The sequence below is a fragment of the Cnephaeus nilssonii genome (assembly GCF_951640355.1).
Source record: "Cnephaeus nilssonii genome assembly, chromosome: 1".
Classification (NCBI taxonomy): Eukaryota; Metazoa; Chordata; class Mammalia; order Chiroptera; family Vespertilionidae; genus Cnephaeus; species Cnephaeus nilssonii.
This window is the reverse complement of record NC_137072.1, coordinates 14,212,442-14,218,441: the sequence shown is the minus strand read 5'-3', so window position 1 is coordinate 14,218,441 and position 6,000 is coordinate 14,212,442.

Genomic DNA, 6,000 nt, shown 5'->3' with positions numbered 1-6,000 from the left:
TTTCTTTTGTGGTGCAGAAGCTTTTCATTTTGATGTAGTCCCATTTGTTTATTTTCTCATCAGTTTCCATTGCCCTAGGAGCTTTATTGGTAAAGATAGTGCTATGCCATATATTGGTGATTTTGCTGCGTATGGTTACTTCTAAGTTGTTTATGATTTCCCATCTTATGTAAGTCCATTATCCACTTTGAGTTTATTTTTGTGTATGGTGTAAGTTGGTGGTCTAGTTTCATTTTTTTTGCATGTATCTGTCTAATTTTCCCAACACCATTTATTGAAGAGACTGTCTTGACTCCATTGTATGTTCTTGCCTCCTTTGTCAAATATTAATTGAGTATAATGGCTTGGGTCGATTTCTGGGTTCTCTGTTCTGTTCCACTGGTCTATATGTCTGTTCTTGTGCCAGTACCAGGCAATTTTGAGAACAGTGACTTTGTAATATAGCTTGATATGTGGTATTATGATCTCTCCAACATTGTCCTTCTTTCTCAAGATTGCTGCAGCTATTCAGGTCTGTTTTTATTCCAGATGAATTTTTGGAAAGTTTGTTCTAGGTCTTTGAAGTATCCCATTGGTATTTAAATGGGAATTACATTGAATCTATAGATTGCTTTGGTTACTATGGACATTTTAATGATGTTGATTCTACCAATCCATAAATATGGTATATTCTTCCATTTGTTTATGCCTTCCCCTATCTCCTTTTTCAGTGTCTTATAATTTTCTGTGTATAGGTATTTTTTACCTCCTTGGTTAAATTTATTCCTAGGTATCTTAATTTTTTGTTGTAATGTTAAATGGGATTATTTTTTAGTTTCTCTTTCTGTGGGTTCATTATTGATATATAAAAAAGCCATAGATTTCTGGGTGTTAATTATGTATCCTGTTACATTGCCGAAATCATTTATTAAGTCTGGTAGTTTTTTGATCGCGTCTTTAGGGTTTTCAATGTACAGTATCATGTCATCTGCAAATAAGGACAATTTTACTTCTTTTCCAATTTGGATGCCTTTTATTTCTATTTGTTTGATCACTATGGCTAGCACTTCCAGTATCATGTCGAACAGGAGTGGTGAGAGGGGGCATCCCCGTCTTGTTCCTGTCCTTAGGGAAAATGGTTTTAGTTTTTCCCATTGAGTATAACGTTGACTGTAGGTTTGTCATATAAGGCTTTTATTAGGTTGAGGTATGATCCCTCTATTCCCACTTTGCTGAGAGTTTTTATCAGGAAAGGGTGTTGGAGTTTGTCAAATGCCTTTTCTGTATCAATTGATATAATTATGTGATTTATGTCTTTCAATTTGTTTATGTGATGTATCACGTTTATTGATTTGAGGATATTGCACCAGCCTTGCATCCCTGAAATAAATCCCACTTGGTCATAGTGTATGATCTTTCTAATGTAATGCTGGATACAGTTGGCTAGGATTTTGTTGAGGATTTTAGCATTTTTGTTCATCAGGGATATTGGCCTGTAATTCTCTTTCTTTGTAGTGTCTTTATCTGGTTTTGGAATTAGGGTAATGCTGGCTTCATAGAAAGAGCTTGGAAGTGTGGGTTCCTCTTGAATTTTTTTGGAATAGTCTGAGAAGGATAGGTTTTATTTCTTCTTTGAATGTTTGGTAAAACTGCCTTATGAAGCCTTCTAGTCCAGGGCTTTTGTTTGATGTAAGTTTTTTGACTACTGTTTCAATTTCATCTATAGTTATCGGTTTATTCAGGTTTTTTTATTCTTCCTGATTAAGTTTTGGAAGCTTGTATTTTTCAAGGAATATGTAATTTTGTCTAGGTTGTCCAGTTTGTTGGAGCAGAGTTGTTTGTAGTATTTTTTTTTTTTTTATGAACCTTTGTATGTCTGTTGGGTCGGTTGTTACTTCACCTCTTTCATTTCTGATTTTGTTTATTTTGGTCATCTCTCTTTGCTACTTGGTGAGCCTGGCTAGAAGTTCATCAATCTTGTTTATCCTTTCAAAGAACTGGTCTTGGTTTTATTGATCTTTTATATTGTTTTATTGGTCTCTATGTTGTTTATTTCCACTCTGATCTTTATTATTTCCTTCCTTGTACTTACTCTGGGCTTTTCTTGTTGCTCTCTTTCTAATTCTTTAAATTGCAGGGTTAGATAATTTATTACCATTTTTTCTTGTTTTTTGATGTAAGCTTATAGAGCTATGAATGTCCCTCTCAGGACTGCTTTCACTGTGTCCCATAGATTTTGGATTGTTGTGCTTTCATTGTTATTTGTTTCTAGGATGTTTTTTATTTCTTATTCTATTTGGTAACCCAATCATTGTTTAATAGTATGCTATTTAGCTTCCAAGTGTTTGATTTTTTTTCATTGGTTTTATTGTAGTTGATTTATAATTTTATGCTATTGTGATCTGAGAAGATGCTTGATATGACTTCTATCTTCTTGAATTTGAAAAGACTTTGCCTGTGTCCTAATACATGGTCTATCTTTGAAAATGTCCCCATGTGTACTTGAGAAGAATGTATATTCTGTAGCTTTGGGGTGAAATGTTCTAAAGATGTCAATTAAGTCCATCTGATCTAGTGAATCATTTAGGATTGCTATTTATTGGCTAATTTTTTGTTTGGAGGATTTATCCAGTGGTGTCAATGTGGTAGTAAAGTCCCCTACTATGATTGTATTGCTGTCTATCTCTCCCTGGATAATATCTTTCAGAAGTCTTTTTATATATTTGGGTGCTCCTATATTGGGTGCATATATGTTTACCAGAGTTATATCCTCTTGTTGAATTGCTCCCTTTAGTATTATGAAGTGGCCCTCCTTATCTCTTGTTATGGCCTTCACTTTAAGGTCTATTTTGTCAGATATAAGTATTGCTACCCTAGCTTTTTTCTCATTTCCATTTACCTGAAAATGTTTTTTCATCCTTTCACTATCAGTCTGTGTGAGCCCTTTGTTCTGAGGTGGGTCTCTTGTAGACAGCAAACATATGGGTCATGTTTTCTTATCCATTCAGTCACCCTAAGTCTTTTGATGAAGCATTTAATCCATTTACATTTAAGGTTATTGATAGTTATTTGTTAGTTGCCATTATTATTCTTTATGCCTCTGTTCTTTCTTCCCTTCCTGTTTCTTCTTTTTACAGCAGTCCCTTTAGTATTTATTGCATTGCTGGCTTGATGGTAATAAACTCCCTTAGCCATTTTTTACCTGTGAAGCTCCTGATTTCACCTTTAATTTTGATTGGTAGCCTTGCTGGGAATAGTATTCTTGGATTCAGTCCCTTGCTTTGCATCACTTTGAATATTTCATTCCATTCCCTTCTGGTTGATGTGTTTCTGTTGAGAAATCAGTTGATATTCTAATGGGAGACCCTTTGTTGGTTATTTTCTCTCTTTCTCTGGCAGCCTTTAGGATTCTTTGTCATTGATGTTTGCCAATTTAATTATGATGTGTCTTGGTGTAGGTCTTTTTGGTTTCATCTTGTTTGGGACTCTAGGTGCTTCTTGGGCTTTTGTGGCTTTTTTCTTCCTAACATCAGGAAGTTTTCTGTCATTTCTTCAAACAGGTTTTCTTTTTTAAAAAATATATTTGTATTGATTTTAGAGAGGAAGGGAGAGGAAAAGATTGATAGAAACATCAATGATAAGAGAGAATCATTGATTAGCTGCTTCCTGTACGACCCTTATTGGAGATTGAGCCTGCAACCCAGGCATGTGCCCTTGACTAGAATCGAACCTGGGACCCTTTAGTCCATAGGCTGATACTCTATCCACTGAGCCAAACTGGCTAAGGACAAACAGGTTTTCTATTCCTTGCTCTGCTTCCTTTTCTTCTGGCACGACTATTATGTGAATGTTGTTTCATTTGGTTTTGTTCCAAAGCTCCCCAAGTCTCTCCTCCTGCTTTTTAAGTTTTCTTTCCAGTTGCTGCTGTGCTTGTGTGTGTTTTTCTACCTTGTCTTCTAACTTACTGATGTGGTCCTCAGCTTCTTCCAAACTATTGTTGAAGCCCTCCAATGTGTTCTTTGTTGCAGTGATGTCATTCTTCATTTCCTTTTGTTTCCTTTTCATGTTGGTGACAATCTCATTCAGCTCCTTATAATTCTCATTGAGTTGTGTGTATTTGTCATCCAGACATTTGAGCATCCTTATAACCATTAGTCTAAATACTTTCTCTGATAAGTTACTTGCCTCCATTTCATTTAATTTCTTTTCTGGTGATTCATCTTTTTCTTTCCTTTGGGGATTGTTTGTTTGTGTTTTTTTATCTCCCCATTTTTGCTGTATTGCTTTAATTGTTTCTATGTCTTAGATCCAACTACTTTGCTACCCAGGTTCTTTTGGGACCCGGTGGTGCAGCCTCTCAGATCCCCTGGGCTTGGCAATCTAGTGGAGCCCCCTACTTGAGCTATTTGGGTTCTTTTGATGTAGTTGGGTCTTGAATATTAGTTTCTTATTTGTGGATGAAGTCTTGCCACAGATTGTCTGGCAATGTGACTCACCCTCGGCTTTGTTGTGCAAGCTGTTGAGGATGTGATTGTGGTTCTGGCTCTTGTGGAAAGGGTTGCCTGAGGTCTCAATGGTATGTGCTCACTGTGAGTTCCTCGACTCCATAGCCTGGGAAGAAGGGGTTTCGGGGCCTGAGGCTCAGATAGTGTGACTTTGACCAGTGTTGTGTGACTCTTGCTGAAGTAGTGCCACTCTGAAACTCACTACGAGGGTCCCGGAGCCCATAACAGTGGGGGGCAGCTGTCCCATAATCTGCAGTTGAGGTAGTGGAACTCTGGTCAAAGTGATTTCCTTCTGTGAATCATAAGGGGGTCCAGGAGCCAGCAGCTGGGGATGTGGGAGCCTTGGAGTCTATGGCTGAAACAGTGTTACCTTGTCCAGCGGGGTGAGTCCTCAGTAACTCACCAAAGTGTCCAGAAGCAGGCAGCCAGGAGGGGGAAGATGCTGAGGGAGCCATGTGCCCTTGGTTGGAGAGGCATGCACCCAGTGGTAGCTCACAGCAGGGCCCAGGAGCCATCTGCCAGGGCTTTGTGTTTGTGGGGCCCACACGCTGGAGTGGCATGACCATGGAGACAAGATGCTGGCAGACAGGAATGTGCAAGACCTAGCTTTTGCTGTGGGAGCCATGCACCCTTGGTTGTGTATGCTCTTGCTTTGCTGCAGCTCACAGAGGCACCGGGATCTGCCTGCCAGAGCGGAAGGCTAGGAGGCCCACATTCTGGAGCAGTGTGACTGTGGTGCCCAGAGGTCAGCAGCCAGGGAGGGGGAGGTCCCATTTTCTGTTGCAGGAGCCGTGCATCCTTGTTTGGAAATGTGTGAGTCCAATGGTGGCTCACAGAGGCGCCCTGGAGGTGCCTGCCAGGGTGGCGGTTCTCTGGGGGCCCATGTGCTGGAGCAGTGTGATCACAGTGTCTGTGGGCCGGCAGCTGGAAGGGGGAAATTCAGGTTTCTGTCGCAGGGGCCATACACCCTTGGTTGGATACGTGTGTGCTCAGCGGTGGCTCACAGAGGCGCCTGGGGGCCGTCTGCTGGGTCGGCGGGCTTGGGGTCCCGCGTGCTGGTTTGGCACAACTGTGGTGTCTGGAGGTCGGCATTGGGGAGGGGGAAGTCTCACTTATTTCTGCAGGAGCCGTGTGCCCTTGGAAGTGGACTCCAAGGGTCTGCAGGTCTGCGGCTGAGGCAGCAGGACTTTGGCTGGTGTGGCTGCAGGGTCCCAGGCAGTGTTCAAGGCCAGTCTGGGTGATGGTGATGTTATTTCTAGAGCAGGTTGCTCTCCCCTTCAAAATGGCATGGGCTCTGTGGCAGAGCCCTGTAGCCCAGGGAGTGCCTGCAGCGGTGACAGGATCTACCTGTCCAGAAGAGCCTGGTCTGCCAACCCCTGATACTCTTGCAGGGTCTGACTGTCCCTCACTCACTCACATACACACCACACACTCTCCTTTCTCTCCCTCACTCACACCCTCTCCCTCACCTCTGTCCTGCCAACTGCCATTTTCCTCTAAAATGCAGGTTTATTAA